The sequence below is a fragment of the Leopardus geoffroyi genome, chromosome C1 (genome assembly GCF_018350155.1).
Source record: "Leopardus geoffroyi isolate Oge1 chromosome C1, O.geoffroyi_Oge1_pat1.0, whole genome shotgun sequence".
Classification (NCBI taxonomy): domain Eukaryota; kingdom Metazoa; phylum Chordata; class Mammalia; order Carnivora; family Felidae; genus Leopardus; species Leopardus geoffroyi.
The window spans coordinates 137444903-137464800 of record NC_059328.1 but is presented as its reverse complement, the minus strand read 5'-3'; the positions used below and the strand labels follow the sequence as shown (position 1 = coordinate 137464800).

The following is a 19898-nucleotide window of genomic DNA, read 5'->3' as shown; positions in this document are numbered from 1 at the left end:
TTAGGGTGTATATGTTCAGTTATTGTAGATATATGGTGATTAGTTTGCGCCATGGCAACAACTTAAGGTTTTGCCAGTTTTTCCAATTGCATTTCACTTCTTAGAATTTATGTCAAAAGTCGAAGGTCATGATTTTCAGCTATTAATCTTTCCTGTCTGGAAAAAAACAATCCAAGTGCGTTTAGCTGGAAGAGCTGCCTCAAGCTGTTGACTGTGCAGGACTAAACTTTCAAATGTTGCAGTTTATGTAACCAATCCCCCATACTTAAATTTCAATGACAGATCTTTTTATTTTGTTTATCACCAAATGACAACGCGAACATGTCATGATACGGCTTTAGACATGCTGTGTGGTCATTTGAAGCAGTATTTCTAAATTGATTTTTTGGCCCAGGTCTCTCAAAACTCTTTAAAAGCATTTCATTGTTATAAAGTCTCTCAAAACTTACTTCAAGCATCTTATTGTTAGATGCAACTAGGGAGAGAAAAAATAAGCTTTTTATTTACATAAGGATGAGAGTAAATCACTTTGTCTTCTTGATTATCAGTTGTTGGGTTAATCAGAAAAGCTATGTTATTACAGTATTTTTTGTAGGCAGCAGTTTAGGAGAAAAACTGCAAATGGTGTCATGGTGAAATGTGTTACTGGAAATTGAAATTCCAATTTTAAAATTAGACAGACATTTTATGTGTTTATCATATTAGAATAATTAAGTTTCTGCTGCAGATTAGAATGTAAACTTTTAGCAAAAGTATACTCTTGCTATATTTTGGTAACACAAATGTTATTATGAAAGCACTGTAGGGTTTTGGGCTTTTCTGGATAATTATGAGTAAATGATCATTTTGTAATGAAATCATCCTCGGCTTGTGACTCTCAACTGATTTTTCCATCTGGTGTTTGTCATGTAAAGAGGTCCATTCAGCAGTATTAAGCAGTTTGAAAAAATACCAACCAAACTTCTGCATTTACAGAAGATCCTCATTCAACGTGGTGTTTCCAGATTTCTCTCTCTCATATTTATATTCTCTCTCTCTCTCTCTCTCTGGAGGGCATTTTCTTCATAGGAGAGCATAAAGAATGTTGGCATTTCATTCCTACTTCACCTAAAAAGTTGAGTTGGTCCAATCATTTTCTATCTATTCCTCATTTATCTTACATAGAAAAATAGGGGTGCCTGGGTGGCTCATTCGATTAAATGTCCAGCTTGTGCTCCAGTCATGATCTCATGGTCTGTGGGTTCGAGCCCCAAGTTGGGCTCTGTGCTGACAGGCTCAGAGCCTGGTCCCTGCTTCAAATTCTGTGTCCCCCTCTCTCTCCACCTCTTCCCCACTCTCTCTCTCTCTCAAAAATAAATAAACATTAAAAAATTAAAATAAATATAAATACTGCTTTAAACAGGTTTGTTACTTGGGTAATGTTGAGGTCTGCAAAAAAAATAAAGGAGATCCAACCATAGGACATTTATTTCTTAATCTCAATTTCTAAATTATTATCTGATAATAATCATTTGATTACAATAAACTTGTTCCTTCTACCTCTACCACCAACGTACCCTTTTGAATCAAGCCCCCTCTTTATCCACACGATTAAGTGCGAATTATCTAGTTCAGCCATATATCAGAGAATTCTCTGTAAAGCTTTCCCATGTATGAGTCACCCATTTCATAGTTGAAATCTGCACAGGTCCAGTATTCCAGAAAGTTTCCAGGATTTTTTTTTAAGAAAAGAAAAGAAAACAAACAAACAAAAACTTCATTGAGTTACGTGTTCAAAACTGTGTTCTGTCACATTTTTCCTTGCTAGGTGTTTCCACTTGCCAGACCTGTTCACCTTCAGATGCATCTGCCCTGCCCTGCTTGCCCTGTTTTATCTTGCAGCAGAACCCTACTCCTGCAAGATGGGTTTCTTAGCTGACTTTTGGCTGGGTTTTGCCATCTGAAGCACACTGAGAGTGTGGAGGGCAGGAGTGGAGAATGTGGAGTGATTTCACTTCTTGGGGTCTTAACAATGTCTTCCCCAGTTGACACCATCTCTTCTGGAAGATCCCAAAATGGTTTCAGCGTCCTCCACATGAACATGTCTTTGAGTTCCAGTAAAATGGCCCGTTGTCCCTCAAGTGTAGACGCCTGTCGTTACTAATGCACAGTTCACTTTCCCATTCTGGTCTGGGGTGGTGCCCCTCTGCACTGCTCTCGGGCCAGAGCCTACACCCCACCATCTGGCTTTTGAGGGGAGGCACCCTGGCACTGTGACTCTAAGGAGGGGAGGGAAGGGAGGCATCCATGAGCATTGAGGTTTGTGTGAGACTGGTGCAAGCCAGACTCCTTATGAACAACTCTGGAAAAAGGGGCCACCAGCACCAAGGGGCTCCCAGGTGCACCACCCTTGTAGAGCTCCCAAAATCTTATGAGATCCAGCTTCCTCCGGGGAGCATGGCAGGGGCTACAGCACCTTAGAGTCTGATTCTACCATTTTCTGAGCCATCCCTGACATGCAGCACATTCTAGCCCATTCCCCACTGCCCCTCTTTCAGGACCTGCACTTACTCCTCCCACACGTACCCAAAGTCACAGAGTAAACCCTGCAGGCTCCAACCATGCCTTGTTTGCTTTCATGGAAAACTCCACATTCCTCCCGCATGGATCAAGGCCCCCTCACCAACCCTTCAGCATCACCCATAAAAGAAAAACAATTTTTTAATGTTTATTTATTTTTGAGAGCGCGAGAGAGAGACAGCGTGAGCAGGGGTGGGGCAGGGAGGGAGGGAGGCACAGAATCTGTAGCAGGCTTCAGGCTCTGAACTGTCAGCACAGAGCCCAACGGGGGGGGGGGGGTCCAACTAGGGGCTTAAACTCACGGACCACAAGATCATGACCTGAGCTTAAGTCGGACATTTGACTGAGCCAGCCACCCAGGTGCCCCAAGAAAAACATTTTTATAATGAATTAAAAAGTTTTTTGTTATAGAAAACAATTAGTCCTCAACATCTGTTCTTGTTAAGTTCCCTGTAAAATAGTAAGCTTACATTCCATACGGTTTCTCGTGAACAGGAAATCACTACGCTTTTGGTCCAAGATAATCTTTGGGTTGCTTCCTCAGTTTACTCTGGTTGTCTCTGTAACCGTCTTCTAAATGATGTCACCAAATACCTGCTTGGAATTTCCTTTGTTTTAGCTACCCAAAATAGGTCTTCTTTTGCTCACTGGATCTTAACAGACACAGGTGTCCACTTATATTCCCAGATGATGGGCAGGAGAAAAAGATTTTACCGTGTATTTAACTCTGCCTATATGCTGTAACATCATATGCTTTTCATTCCAGTGGAAGAGCCACCAGTAAATAGGATAACTAAATAACGTGTGTGATATATTGGAGAGTAGTATGTGCAAGAGATAGAAAGAGAGCACAGGAAGTGAATAGAAAGTGGGATTAATTTTAAAAATGTTCATGGCAAAATTAAATTACACAAAACTCTGTCTCATGAGGGTTTTCCTTAGCTGAGTTTTCCAGCACTGGGGTGGTACCTGGCACAAACCAATTCTCAAAAAATATTAACTTGAAGATATGAATATAAAGAAGGGAGTTATGTGTATGGACTAGAGTCATTGGCAGTAGTTTTATGGAAGAAACATGATTTCATTTAGTTCTTGAAGCACAGAAAGGATTTGGAAAACATTACTTTTGTGTAACTGCTCTTAATTAAATCAATACTCTTCTCTATTCCGTATCTCATAGAACCTTGGCGGAGATGATATTAAGGCTGAACTGCATGTCTCTTCCTATTCCAACATCACTTAGAAAGTAATGATGTATTTGCAAGTTGAATATATTTGTGTCCATGTATATGTATGTAAAAGTAAAGGGGAAGTGAAATTCTCCTATTACACATTAATCCCCCTAAATTCAATACTGCTATTTCAGTTACGTTTACCTCATTTTTAATTTTGCCTTATAGAAAAGTATATTTTAGATATCAGTCTGTTTCAATAAACTCAAAGTTACTTTCTAATTTGTTTGGTCTATTGAAATTTTATTTTCATTTCTTCACTCAGCAAATATCTATTGAGAGCCTACAGTGCTCTGAGGACTATTGTAATTTCTGAAGATACCACAATGAGATATGAATGTCTCCCTTTATGGGCTTACATTGTAACCAAAGAGGTAGGGGGAGCAAGCAGGATAAAAATGTAAAATGTCTGACATGTTTAATATTGATAAATGATAGAGAAGAGAAATGGAGCAGAGAAGCGCAGCTAGATAGGAGGTGCATGTGTGAGTGCTCCCGTTTTAGACTGGTGGGTCAAAGGCCTCAAGAAGAAGAGAAGGTTTCAATAAAAAATGTGATGCAAGCCAAAGTGACCAGCCATGCATGTATATGAAGGAAGAGTGTGTCAGGTGGTAGAAACAGCATCTGTAAAGGCTGGCGGCAGGTAACACCCCAACGTGACTTAGTGCCTGGGATCACTACCTTGCCGCCAGGAGGATCTGAAGTTTGGCTTTGTTTCATTTGTATTGTTTCCTGTGGCATTATAAATCTGACTCCTATCACAGATAGCTAACATACCAGTGAAATTTCCAAAATCAACCTGTTCTCAAATGCATTCATTCAACTTTCATGACCTTGATATTTTTTTCCATAGATTATTTTATAGGTTTTGAAAAGTGATAGGCCAAGTGGGCAAGAATTTTGCATGGGGCATTATGATCCAGAAGGTGGCATTTAAAGTCACATGCTGGAGAGAGGATGAGAAAGAGAATGTATTCAGTATTCTAATGTTAATGGGAAAGGAATGTCTCAGATATATCAAAAGCCACACTGGGAGTTTGTAAATTGCACAAGAATGAAAATATTATTTTAGGTGAATATTGGGAATCCGGAGTAAGATGGAGCTGACAGGGTGACAGGCTTTTTTTACGCAAGACATCAGCTCCAGGGAGCAATGAAGCAAGACTCCTCCCTCCTCTTCTGACTTTTCAGCTGGTGCATATCTCTGCTGATCAATGAGTTCAGAAAAGAAGAATTAAAATAAAACCAAATTCCAAAAAAAGTGATTACTCAGTGAGAGTGAAAATGCCTATGTGGAAAATATTTCAAATCAAACCCTCGGAAAACAAAAACTCTGAATTTCCAAGAAATGCTATGCATGTTGGCAGAGCAAACACAGACACACCCCAGATCTCTGAACTAACATATATGAGGTGTTAATGACCCACGGATTAACATCCACACCCGCCTTCAGCATACAGAGTGATTCAAAGGCCAGTCAGTTCCAAATACCATGGCCAATCAGGAAGCTGAAGGATTATCACTGGATGACACAAATTTAAAAGCAGCAATATGATACACTTTTGAAAGAAAATGCCTCCAAAAAACTTCTTAAGTATTCAAGTTTCATTTGGTTTTCTTTCTGAAATTTAGCAAGTACTTATAAACTAAACTGCTTTTGATTCTGTGCCTGTATCAAAGCATATTTGGTGAAGTTGCAAGAGGTATTTCAATATAAACTCCCACTTTCCTCTTCTAAAATTTTTCCTTTTGGGGCCTAGAAATTTCCGTGTCTGGTTTTATTTTTAATGGAAACTCCTTGGAAAAATGTGAAAAATCCATAGATCCAATAAATGCTTGGGAACTTTGGCATGGGGACATGGAGGCCAGCTTCCGCTGTCTTTATCAAAAATAAATGCAATTTCTATTCTTGTTATTGTTCAAAAATAGCATAATAAACCACTTCAAGGTTCCCACCAGATTAAACCTCCAGGGAGAAAAGTATGTAACAGCAGCATAATCCAACAGTACGAGAAGAGTACTGAGTCAGTTGGCATATGAAAAAGTTTCATATGAAGGAGCAGGAGGAGATGGGGTCTCAACATGACAGAACTGAATCTGAACAGGAAAATCTGTCTTCCATTTTTGTCACCCCAGAACACAAAGCCAAATTGGAGTGACTTCATAGAAGAACAACAAAATGATTAGGGCACCAAGGGCTTGATTTATGTGGAGAGATTAAAAGAGCACAGAGTAATGTATATTTTGGCTAAGTGATTGCTAAGAGGAACATGATAACAGTCTGCAAATATGTGAAAGATGTAAACGCCTCAGGAGAGGAAGAATCCTCTGGCAGGATGCAAATGGACAGCACAAAGGACAAAGAAAATGTTTGAGTTAAAAATGAGAAGAGGGTTAGAATATGCTCACCATGAGAACCAACCCCATTCTTAGAAAATCAGTGAGCATCCTCACTCTTGGGACTTTTGAAATACTCCAAATAAAACCCCAGGAGGCTTACTGAAGGAGCAGTTCTTTGCTGGTGTAATACTATGGAATCAGTGATGCCTTGAGTCAAAGGAAGAAAGGAAGCACAGGTGTGCCTCTGTGTGTGTGTGTGTGTGTGTGTGTGTGTGTGTGTGTGTCTGTGTGTGTGTGTACCACTCACCTGGTACGTGGAGTTGGAGAAGGATAGAAGAGTGGGGTCAGTTGTACTTTGAAAAATAGACAAAGAAAAAAATAAGAAAAAAGAAAAATATTTCCCAGTTGCATTGCAATGGAGCAAATTTTAAAAGTTATGAGTAACTTTTTTTTTTAAGGGGAAAAAAATCTATTGGATTTTGGAGATTGACCAAATATGACCATCAACTCCTGAGGTCTCGTTGCCCTTGTATGACATCACTCACAGGATGTAGGTAATTATATCTCATCCCTACTGCCCACACTTCCTAACCTCAAGGTTAGGGGGGTGGTCATAACTACTTTTTGAGCATGTTGGAATTTTGTATTTAAACGCCTCTTATCCAACCATAATATAAAATCATATTTGAGGCAGTTTGTCTGTAACAGCCTGGAGTGGTGTTGCATCAACCTTTGTAAATGCAGAGTAAACAATATTGATTTGAAGAAATGGAGAAAAGAGGTGTTTTCATTCTCATGCCACCCTTCCCTGGACCTCTGGCTCCCTTCAACACACCACACGCAGATACAACACATATGTTAGTATCTGAAAAGGCAACATTTACAGCCATTTTCCCTGGGAAAAAAAAATGGGGAGAATCTTCCACAGAATTAATAATAGGTTGGGAGACAGACGGTGAAAAGGAGAATTTTCTGTCTCTCTCTGCCCCACCCCCTAGAGTTTTGCAGCTAACCAACAGGAAGGCTGTTTACCTCTAGCAGTAGGTCAAGTGCACAGCCCTCTGCACAGCCAGCACTCTGTGGAGTGACCACATGCTCCAGCTGCCATCCTCGTGAGACTGAGCACATCTGCTTGGAGATGTTTTCAGCATTCCCTGACCTGGGGCATGGGAACCTCAGAACATTTCCTAACCCAGGTCTCATTAGCTTGATACAATTAGATTACTGAAGAATGCAGTTGACGAAAGGCACATATTATTTATAATTTCCATTAGCAGTAAAAATTGTTCCAGACAAAATTTCATAAGGCCATCTCATGTCATTTGTCACACGATTAATCTCACCAAGGGGTTGGGGTGGGGGGAGGGAGATGGCATAAAAGAATTATAGGAAATCTTTCTATGCCAAATATTTGATGTAAGAGTTTTTTTTTTTTTTAATTTTCTTTCTTTTAGACAGGAACTATTACTACTCTTGGTTTAGTAAGATGTGTGTGTGTGTGTGTGTGTGTGTGTGTGTGTGTGTGTGTATGTTTTGGTTAATGTGTACAGTTTTTGGAAAATATATATGATAAAAATTATAAAATATTATTTTTCAACTTGTGAACTTTTCTGAGAATGCGTTCAGGGATAAGTGATTACTGGGTTGACGTTTGCCGTTTAGGGTCTAAACTGTCATTAACAGCACTTAAAAGTAACACATTGGTTGAAGTGGGAGGTACGTTGGGGCCTAGGTGGGAAGAGGTAGTTTCCAGTATCCTTTATCTCTGTCAGGTCTTCATGTTCAGTCCTTGCAGAAGACCCCAAAAAATCTTCCCTGTAATTCAGTTTTCCCTCTTGTATATTTAGGTGATTGCATCAAATGAACATTAAGAATCCAGGTAGAGGGGCGCCTGGGTGGCGCAGTCGGTTAAGCGTCCGACTTCAGCCAGGTCACGATCTCGTAGTCCGTGAGTTCGAGCCCCGCGTCAGGCTCTGGGCGGATGGCTCAGAGCCTGGAGCCTGTTTCCGATTCTGTGTCTCCCTCTCTCGCTGCCCCTCCCCCGTTCATGCTCTGTCTCTCTCTGTCCCAAAAATAAATAAACGTTGAAAAAAAAAAAAAAAGAAAAATAAAAAAGAATCCAGGTAGATCTACAGTCATTTAGTTAGTTGGCTAACGATTAGAGGAGATGAGTACAATTTGTTGTTTGAAAACTTTATAAAGTTTTATAAAAAACTTACATAAAGTATACATGAAGTTATATATATTTATATATTATATTATATATATACATGTATATATTTAAGATAGACTAATATATTGCAAAATGGATTTTTAGATTCTTTTTAGGGGAAAACAGAAAAAAATAAACATTCTTTTTCAATATGTATAGCAAATAAACAGCGTATTAAATGGATAAAATGAACTTCCTCTCTTATAGCTTTTTTCTCCCCTTCTTTGCCTTTACTGCACACTTACAAGAGGATTAGTTATTAAAGGATTCTAAGCAGGGTAAAAAGAAAGAACATGTTCTTTTTTGCTGGAATGATCCAAGAAGACTCTTCAGTCATGCCACTGCAGTGTTCTGAGGAAGATATCCAAGCTAGTTAGGACTTTAATAAAATATGTTTATATGGAATTCAGAGGTCACAAAATTGTTCATTCTCAATTCTATGATTCTCTCTAATAGAGGGCCCAGATTTATGTATTTTCCATTTATAGACTTCCATATCATAGTTTTTGAGGTGATGCTTACACTAAGCATATGGATTATTCTTTGATACAGAAAAAGAACATCCAATTAGGTTTCCTTTTGCTTTATGTTTTAACAATCCTTCAATGAAATAAGGACATTCTACTATGAAACAAATTGTTATGATGGCTGGTAAATTTTAATGTTGTAAAATACAAACAATTATTCTACATCATGGGTTCAAATACATTAATTAATTAATTTGTTTATTTATTTATTTATTATTCATTAGTTCACTCATTTACTCACTAATTTAATAGACACTTATTAAGCAAATACAATTCGCAGATACTCTTGGGCATAAGGATACAGCAGTTGTGTAGGTAGGTGCTGTGATGAGATACACTGTAGCTCTGGGAATCCAAAATTAAGTCACTTAACCTTATTTTTAATATTAGGAGGAATCTTCCATGGGGTGCTGCTTTTAAGCTGAGATTTAACAAATAATAGGGTTTAGCCAAGTGAAAAAACATGGTGAAGTAGGAAACAAGGTGGTGGTTCTATGGCGAAAATGATGCAGAGAAAAAGACCCCAAGGAAAGTGTCCCAAGTTGAGATGGCTAGGTTGAAAGGCTTAGACATTTATGTATATGACGATAACCCTCCAGAAAGGTTGTGTCAATTTATATTCTCACTGAATATAGACAAGAGAGAGCATATTCCCACAAGTTTTACTAGGGATAAAAAATATTAAGATTTATTAGCTAAATACTAGTTGAGTATCTTTTACTCAATGCTATGGAGAGTGTGGTCTGTACAGGATTAACATGGATAAGACACAGACTCTGTTCCCCCGCACTTGTCATCCACTTGAAACAAGAACTAAAGCAAAGAACAATATTGAATTATATGTATTAAGAGCACAATTGGGAAATTCACTTAGAAACTGGTGAGGTGTAAGTAGTAAGGGGAATTAGTAGAAGTGGAACAAATATCTACTCACTTGATGAAAGAGTACGGAGAGAAAAAAAAAAACTAAAAGAATAGGGAGAATATGAGCAGACTGTATTTATGCATTTACTGGATTACTTTTCAACTTAATATGCTTGTTATAATCAAATTATGAGGGCAGTTGCTTTTGCTATCTATGAACATTTTCAAGCTAAAATGTATAATAAAAGTTCTATGCCTCGCCATTGTAAATTGTAATGATCTCTTTCAATCTCTTTATCGTATTTGCTCACCTAAATTCTTTATTTTTTTTAAATGTGTATTTATTTTTAAGAGAGAGAGAAAGAGAGAGAGGTGGGGGAGGGTCAGAGAGAGAGAAAAACACAGAATCTGAAGCAGGCCCCACGCTATTAGCGCAGAGCCCAAGGTGGGGCTTAAACCTACGAACCGTGAGATCATGACCTGAGCCAAACTCAGACACTTAACTGACTGAGCCACCCAGATGTCCATAAATTCTTTCTTTTTAATAAACATGATTATACACTAAGTGCTGATTCATTTCTAAACAATATTCTACAAAACTATGAATCTCTTCTCAGTTATCTGTTTTCATAAACTTATAAAAGCATAAAGTCCAAACACCTATATTTGAAATTATTTCAAATGATAGAAAATCCATTCTACATCCAGTGTTATTCATTTACAGCTTCATACAATTTTATAGTAGTCGCTGCTTTTCTAAGCAGTCATGATCTACATTGAATTTAAAAAAAAATATGTTAGAATTAGAATAAAGAATAAACTTAGACCTAACTTTCCAGAGCCACAAATTGTCCAATTTCATGAGATTTGATGGAAAGTACACAAACTATAGAATAAGTTAGATCCAAATTTGAGTTGTTAGATTCTGCATCTTTTGAATGAAAAAATATTACCCATTTTTATTTATTTTTTGTTTTATTTTTATTTTTAAAAATAATTTATTGTTGTTAGCCAACATACATTGTATACAATGTAGTCTTGGTTCAGAAGTAGATTCCCGTGATTCATCACTTACATACAGTATGTATGCAGTATCCCATACAAGTGCCCTCCTCAATGCCCATACAGTATCCCAACAAGTGCCCTCCTCAATGCCCATCTCCTATTTCCCTGCAGCCCTACCCCCGCCCCATCCCCATCAACCCTTAGTTTGTTCTGTGTATTTAACAGTCTCTTATGGCTTGCCTCCTTCTCTGTTTGTAACTTATTTTTCCTTCTTTTCCCCTGTGGTCTTCTGTTAAGTTTCTCTAATTCCACATATGTGTGAAAACATATGATATCTGCCTTTTTCTGACTGACTTATTTCACTTAGCTTGATACCTGTGGTTCCATCCATGTTGTTGCCAATGGCAAGATTTTATTCATTTTCATCACCAATAGTATTCCATTGTATATGTGTATATATACATACATATATACAATGTATATATGTATGTATATATACATACCACATCTTCTTTATCCATTCATCAGTTGATGGACATTTGGGCTCTTCCCATAATTTGGCTCTTGTTGATGTGCCACTATAAACATTGGGGTACATGTGTCCCTATGAATCAGCACTCCGTATCCTTTGGATAAATTCCTAGTAGTGCTATTGCTGGGTCATAGAGTAAGTCTATTTTTTTTAAATTTTCTGAGTAAGCTCCACACTGTTTTACATAGTGGCTGCACCAGTTTGCATTCCTCCCAACAGTGCAAGAAGGTTCTCCTTTCTCCACATCCTCACAACATCTGTTGTTTCCTGAGTTGTTGAATTTAGCCACTCTGACTGGTGTGAGGTAGTATCTTAATGTGGTTTTGATTTGTATTTCCCTGATGATGAACAATGTTGAGCATCTTTTCACGTGTCTGTTGCCTATCTGGGTGTCTTCTTTGGAAAAGTGTCTATTCATGTCTTCTGCCCATTTCTTCACTGGGTTATTTGTTTTTGGGGTGTTGAGATTGGTAAGTTCTTTATATATTTTTGATACTAACCTTTTATTCAATATGTCATTTGCAAATATCTTCTCCCATTATGTTTGTTGCTTCTTAGTTTTGTTGATTGTTTCCTTTGCTGTGCTCAATTTTTTTCTTGATCAGGTCCCAGGAGTTCATTTTTGCTTTTATTTCCCTTGCCTTTGGAGACATGCCAAGAAGTTGCTGTGGCCAATGTCAAAGAAGTTGTTGCCTGTTTTCTCCTCTAGGATTTTGATGGTTTCCTGTCACATGTTTAGGTCTTTCATCCATTTTGAAGTTATTTTTGTGTTTGGTGTAAGAAAGTGGTCCAGTTTCATTATTCTGCATGATTCTGCATTTTAAAATATTAGCTACCTAGGGTAAGCTATTTTACTTCTTTAGAACTCTTTGACTTGCAAGTTTGGAGATCATAATAACTCATATGTATTGAACTAGTTTGTTGACAGTATCTTCCACAGTTATGGGTACATTGTAAGCATTCAAAGAATAAAGTTATGTTGTAGAAATGACTTAAGAGTTGGGGTAATGATTTTGGAAGTCAGTATTTATTAAGATAAAAGTTAAAGTTTAATCCATAAAGGGATATAGTACCAATGCTATTTTTTTCATGGCATAACTTTTGCTGTTTAATTTGGACAAGCTGAAATTAACACAATTTCAAGTGCAACCCTTATGTTTTAGGTTGTAGAGGAAGGGAGTTCAACATTAACTTTAACTGGAAAGTAACTGTTAAAGCTGAACAAGCCAAGTGAAATTAAACATGAAATCTCGAAGTATTTCTGCCTCTTGAAACTGAAATTGCATGCATTTTCTATTTTAAAAAGTTAAGTATTTCACTGGTAATGTCTTTGTTTTGTATTTGTTACAGACAATTTCATCATCCAGAAGACTACTGGTAAGTTCAACCAATTTCCTACTGATTTAGTCAAATATGGATTCAGGTATTGGTCTATTATTATCTTTTTATCTATTCATTCTATTAGTGGGCATAAAATTATTAGTATTTTTCTTGGTGAATACAAATGCTTGAATTTGGAATTGTTAACATTATGAGACAGTGAAATAAGAAATATTAAATACATATCAGTGGGTTCCAATAAACTTGTCTTAAAAATGCAATAAAAATTCAGCATTAAAAATGAATATTAAATCTCTTTCACATGAATATTACTGTCATTCTCAAAAATTTCCTCTCACAAGAATATTTTTCCATCAATATGACCAATATTTCCATGTTTATGTTTTGTTTTCCTCACCGATCCTTGTTTTCTATATGAGAAACAATTTTGATATCTATTTTCATTACCTCCTATCAAATTAAGTCCATATCATCCCAATGTGAGATAATGAGATAGGTTAAGAACAGGTTTGTCAATTCTGTGTGCAGTCAGTAAAAATGGCTGTCCTGGAGGTCAGATGTGGCCTTAAACGGTAGCAGAGGAGGCCGACTCAGAAGTGTAGGAAAAGGATGTCTAGCTTTTGACAGGTAAGTGTATGGGAGATTCTTCTAAAACTTTGTGATAACTGACCAATTGAAGGTTCATCTACAAATGATTTGAGACAATTATTAGTATTTTTTTAAGGTGATATCCTTGGTTAGGAGTTTTTATGCCATTCACAGTTTATTTTGAATGAATGCAGAACAATTTTCCTTTTATAGTCTTAATTAACTTTTTCTATACAATTGGGAATTGATAAAATGTGAGGAATCAATTTGGAGTTGGGTGTTCTGGATCATGAGCAGCACCTGAGTACCTGGAATCTAGGACAAGAAGTTTGGTAGTACAGATACAGCATCAGCATGCTAACACATTCCCAGAAGGGAGGGAAGCCAGGAGGCAGGTGGGAGCAGGCCAGAAGAGGTGCAAGGGCAAAAGATCAACATATAGCACAAGGTTTGGCACATGGTAGGTACCTAATAAATGTTTACTAAATGAATAACCATGAAAGCTTGCTGACAGGTTTGATAGACACAGGTTAAAAAGGAAAAATGAGGAAAGAAATTCGATGTTTATCTGAAGGTAGATGTGGGGATAGGAAAAAAAAAAAAGGAAAGATGTTAAGCAGTGGGGAAAACATGGCAAAACCAGATTGGACTCACCTTCTATCAGAAGTCCTTTCAAGGATCCACTTCTCTACTGAAGTAAATACTTAGTTGCCTCTCTTCACTCTTTTGTCGTTACTACTTGTCATCTAGTAAGAAAGCTCTTCTCATTGAGTTTAAAGTTATTGATCTATTCTCACTGAGGCATTACTCATTAAGGACCTCATCCTAAGATGAATGGAGCCAAACAACATTGTTTATGATCTCACTTTATTTCATTATAAGGCATGTAGATAACAAAGATGGAGTAGGAAAAGCTAGATTAGGACATAGAACACCTACTCATATGGGCTTAGCTAAAAATCTCTAAGAAATGCATTTATCTTTTTTATATGTGTTTGCCTTCTACCATTTAGCATTCAGGACAGTGTTTATGAATAACCTCCTGAGCTGAATCAATTAGAAAATGTAAGCAGGAAAACTTAGGTATTATACTGTTTCTTATATAACGTCCAATTTAGGAGCAGATAAGTGATCAGATTTGTCCATATGGTTGATCTACTTTGCTGAAATTCACAGGCTGTCTGCTTTCTCCATGTAAACACATTTGTAAACCTCTTCAGTAGCAGGAACTTTTCTTGAATTAACCAAATTATGACCTCTGAAATTCTCTTAGTAGGATTTTAGGAACTTCCCAATCTTTGGTTTTTCCTTTCAAGGTATTACTTTCAAAATTTCCTTTCAGACATTATTTAAGTTAATTCTATAGAATCATAAAAGTAAATAGGGAGTGCCTGGATGGCTCAGTCAGTTAAGCATCCAATTCTTGATCTCAGCTCAGGTCTTGATCTCAGAGTGCTGAGTTCAAGCCCCAAGTTGGGTTCTATGCTGAGTGTGAAGCTTACTACAAAAAGAAGAAAAGAAAAGAAAAGAAAAGAAAAGAAAAGAAAAGAAAAGGAAAGGAAAGGAAAGGAAAGGAAAGGAAAGGAAAGGAAAGGAAAGGAAAGGAAGAAAGAAAGAAAGAAAGAAAGGGAGGAAAAGGTAAATAGTAGATTATACTAATTAGGCAAAAAGAATAAGAATCCTTAGATAAACTTTCAGATTTTATTTGAAAAGACAAATATGATCCACATGAGCTCACCACCCTTCCTACATTGAGATAAGGTGATATAGTTTGTTTCTGTGCTGTTGTGATGTGAAGGGAGGTTGCAAAGGTTCCAGAAGTCTGATGGAATATCCCCTTAGTCCTCCTAACATGGAAGCAAAGATACTTCAAAGCATGGATCTCTGTCTTCCATTGCTGTGTGCACATTTATATTTCCTATCTGGATGAGAGCTCACTATGTTGTAGGAAGTGCTTTAACTTGGACAGTGAGAACCGTGCTCTGATCCTGACACAAAATAGCCAAGTTCCTTTAATCAAGTTTTTTGGCTTTCTAAGCATTTACTGTCAGATAAAGATGTTCATTGAAAGGCCTTTCTCCTCCCCTAAATATCTAATATTCTAATACATGCTATCATGTGAATAAATTTTTCCTTACATACTTAAACATAGCTAGAGTTCCATGATCAATACTTCTTGAGCTAAAGCATTAAAAAATATATGCTGATATAACTGTCCTCACAGGTAATATAATTTGTCCTTAAAAACACGATATAGGTCTCCAGACCATGAAGATATTACATCATGGACATCATCCCAAAATGTATGCTTTAAAAGGATCATTGTTAATGTTCTCAAAAACTTACAGTGTTATATTCCTAAGGAGGTTTGATGATCCTGACACATCTAGTGGTTTAAATCTTCAAATATGTTAACAATATGTATATGTATATATAAAATTCATTTGTGATTCCTGGCTGAATAAATCAAGTAATTGTAATCTTTTAGCATTGGGAACATTTTGATCATCTCACACTGTAACAGAGACTGAGGAGTTGAAATTAAGAATCATAAAATGCAGAATAAAATTATAAAGACCTTCTTGTAATACAAAATTCATGGAAACAAAACTCTAATTTCCTGATGGATATATTATATTAATGTAATGGATACCTCAGTGTAGTTAAATTACATTAAATGGTTATTAATGCTTGAATAAACTTCAAGGAAGTGGGTACTGGTTGAAATGGGATAATATTTTGTTCTGCTAAATTATACGTTAATTGGTATTTCCTCTCTTGTAAAAGGACCTAAAGGGTTTAATAAAATATGTGGTAGAAACATTTTTTTTTCTTGAGATATTAAGTCAAGAGTTTAACTGGAAGTGTTTCAAACCTTTCCCAGAAAATTCTTCAGTATTTTTGATGACATGGGTTTTAGGGACTCCCAAAAGTAAATAATTAAAGCTTTTAGTCATCCAAATAATGATAGACTGCGTCATGGGAAAAAATGTTACAAATTGTGCAGTTGAGATTTGTTTTCTTACTGCATGTTCCACAGAGGGGAGGGAGGGAGGAGGAGACTGAGAGAGAGAAAAAGAGAGAGAGACCGATTCCAGAGGCAAGGGCAAGCCATCTTTGTTATTCTCAAGTTACTTCACAAGCTGTATTAGATAATACAAGGAGCAAGACCTTGCAGTTCATTTTCTTTTTATCAGATTATGAAAAGTACTGGAAACCTCAAGTTTTACCTGAGGGATGTGGTGCTTCTGCTATGCATGAGGAAAACAGCTGCAACCAAGTACTTGAATCTGGCCAGGCTGGAGTTGTGTTTTGAGTTTCAATTTTTTGAGTAAACTGGGTGATAAAATTAGGTCCATGCCTCTAGATGCTTATAGACAGAGTACCTAAAGATTGCATAGTTCAGGACTCAGCACAAGTGGAACTGGCACAGGGGGCATGTCAGGAAAATTAAGTTGAGGAACTTAGAAAGCATGCATAGATTTACAGTCCAGAGTTAGTGCACTGACTTCTATTTAAACATTATTTAGAAGTTTCGGTGCTCAGTTCTTGTCTTGTGGGAGGCACATCTCATTTTCTTTAGGGTCAGCAGTCATACAATGTTACTCAAGTGTCATACAAAAAAGGAAACACAGGCCACTCAATCTAAAATAATAGACAATGTGGCCCAGTCACAGGGACTACATCACCAAGATGAAATATTTGTAGCACTGTAAAGGCTAAACCCATGGGGCTGGCAATTCCAAGTAAGTAAGACCAACAGGAAGTGACCCCCAACTCCATGGTGACACACTGCTTTCGAATTGAAACACACTTATCAACAGAAAAGTTAAGAAAGGAGAAACCAGGGAAAAGAAGTGAAGAGTCATTAATCAAGGCACCAAAGGGGGAAAATGGTCTGTGCACTTCAGGATAAACAGGAACGTTGTAAGGTCAATGTAAATTCATGGCCATTTAAATCTATCACTGAAAGCTGTGTGTACCCCCAGGCCCTTTAGGGCAACCTATATATATATATAATATATATATATATATATATATATATATATATATATATATGTATATACATATTATATATATATTATATATATATATATATATTTTTTCTCTATTCTTTTGTTCATCTTGAGGGAATACTGGGACAAAATAAAAGGATTAAACTTCAACTAAACCAATACAATTGAGATGCACATATATAGTCACATAGGGTAAGTGAGTAAAATAAGGTGTCTTCAACTTTTAGTATATTTGTTAGCTGACACAAGATACATCATGGTTCAGGATTTTAGGCTTTGTATTAGATTCTATCTTGTTCAGTTTCCTCTTTCTGACATAATTCTCTTTGGAGGCTACTGCATTTGTTATTTTTAAAGACATGCTTTATCAAGACATGACAAACTCTTACTTTTCCAGTGATTTAAACCTGGGAGGTACCTAGCTTCTAGTAATTCTGGCTGTTTGTCATCTAGTTTACACAGATGGAAACTATTGTTGTTTCTGTTGTGTGGATGGTTCAAACTCAAAATCCTGTATCATTATGTCTTCTCTGGAGAAAACATAAAGAAATTATATTGGTCTCCAAAGACAGTGCACCTAATAATACAGTACATGGGAAAATATCTTCCTTTCTCTTAACACTTTCTAGACCGTGCAGACAAAATAAAAGATCTGATTCCATGCCAATAGCAAAGTAAACACACTGTTTGTCTGTAAGATTTTAATCCAAAAAATTACGTAAAATATTTTTAACCCCTAAAGTAAAAAACAAAACAAACAACAACAACAACACCCCTCAGTCTTTGCACTGCTTTAAATCACTATGAGATGTGGGGTGCCTGGGTGGCTCAGTTGGTTAAGTTGTCCGACTCTTGGTTTTGGCTCAGGTCATGATCTCATGGTTTGTGGGTTCGAGCCCAGCATCCAGCTCTGCACTGACAGCAGGGAGGCTGCTTGTGATTCTCTCTCTCCCTCTCTCTGCCTGTCCCCTGCTCATGTGTGCACTCTCTCTCTCAAAATAAATAAAAATAAATAAATAAATAAATAAATAAGTAAATAAATCACTATGAGATGTGATTGCATTATCTCAGTGGAAAGTATTGGTGACAGGGTAGACCTAGTGCTCTATCTCCTTACTAACTCTGTGAGCTTAAATAAATTACCTAACATCTCCATATTTAATTGTTTTTAAAATGCCTCTTTAAAATGGGGCAACACCCATCTCCTAAAGTGGTGGTGAGGCTTTCATACCATATGTGCATTTGTTTGTTTGTTTTATAACAGTCCTTAGTTTCTATCATAAAGGAGTATATAAAAAAGAGTAATCATAATTTATGGCTAGCCCAATCAAACCAATTTATCATGGCTCTCTAGAGATATCAGGTGATGTCTTATTTCATAAACTGTACTAACAACAGTGCTTTTAAATAATAATAAACTTTTTTTCTTTTTCTTTTTATTATTTTGATTTAATTCATTTATTATTATTTTATTTTTATTATTCTTTTATTATTAATAAAAATTTTTCTCTAAAACACCTATATAATTTAGCAAATTCTTCTCTTATTGGACACTTTACTCCCGCCCCCAAAGTCCTATGATTAGAGAAACTTACTGTGTTATCTCAGTGAGAAAGGCATATTACCTCCTTTAGATGACAATCCACCCCCACCATCCCCACCTTGTTTAATTCAGGAAAATGTCCCATACCTTGTGGGACACCTTCCTGCCACAAAGTAGATGTTTCTTTGCTGAGTAATTCTCTTAAAAGAGTGTAATTCTTGGTGCGGAGGGAGTGTAGTTACAGTTGCCAAAGACTTTCAGTCTCTGTTTAGGAGGTTTATAACATTTCTATGTCTCATCTATTCCTAACCTCGTCCCAAACTGTGGTAGGTCTTAGGGATACATAGTCTAGACAACGGCATTAAACCATGAAAATCTGTTCATCACACATTTTTGTCTGGAGGCTTCACCCCGCCTCCTCCCGACCTCTTGCTTTCCATTATCTGGGGCACTTCAGGGACTGATTGCTACATCTGACTCTTGTAAAGGATAAAGCAGCCTGGGAAATATGTAGAAAGGAGATTGTTAGGTGTAAAAAGACATAAACTTAGTCTACAGCTACGATACAGTATGAATAACTGAGAAGTGATGGAAGAACTGAGAAATAGTGAATTGCTTTTGGTATATAGGAAATGGCAACAGGTTAAAAGAAGAAATAAAAGAGAACAGGAAGATGTCAGTTATCAACTGCATTTCTGGACAAACATAAGAGAGTGGCCATATGATCTAGAAAATGATAAAAATGATAATTCCACTGACGAATTTTATTCAGATACCTAAAATAAAATAAATTTTATTATTTTAATAGTATTCAGATACCTAAAATAAAAGGAAATCCCACGGGTCACTTATAAAAATAGAGATTTTATATTCCCCTTTTGCTGACAAAAGCAAGAGTTAAAGATTGAAAGGTCAATGAAAGCTTCACGGTGGAATCAATCCCAAGATAAGAACATTTAGAAACCTCTGGGGATAGGGGGAAACCTGAAAGAAACATTTAGGGATGTTCATTTTACTGGTCAGTATAACTGAGGGCCTTGTGTAGGGGAAGACCAGCCAGCCTATTGCCAGTGCTTTCTGTGACCGAAAGGGAAGGTGTGTGCTCCAAGTGAAACTGTGCAGACAAAGAATGTGAGAGC

General features: G+C 36.8%; 1 long non-coding RNA gene across 1 annotated transcript in view; it reads left to right on the top strand.

Annotated features, from left to right (window-relative positions):
* Positions 1 to 19898, top strand: part of LOC123598897 — a 258270-nt gene that overhangs the window by 139674 nt on the left and 98698 nt on the right. Inside the window, exon 2 of the long non-coding RNA XR_006712865.1 lies at positions 12622 to 12648. This is a non-coding gene — a long non-coding RNA (uncharacterized LOC123598897). The remainder of the gene's footprint in view (positions 1 to 12621; positions 12649 to 19898) is intronic.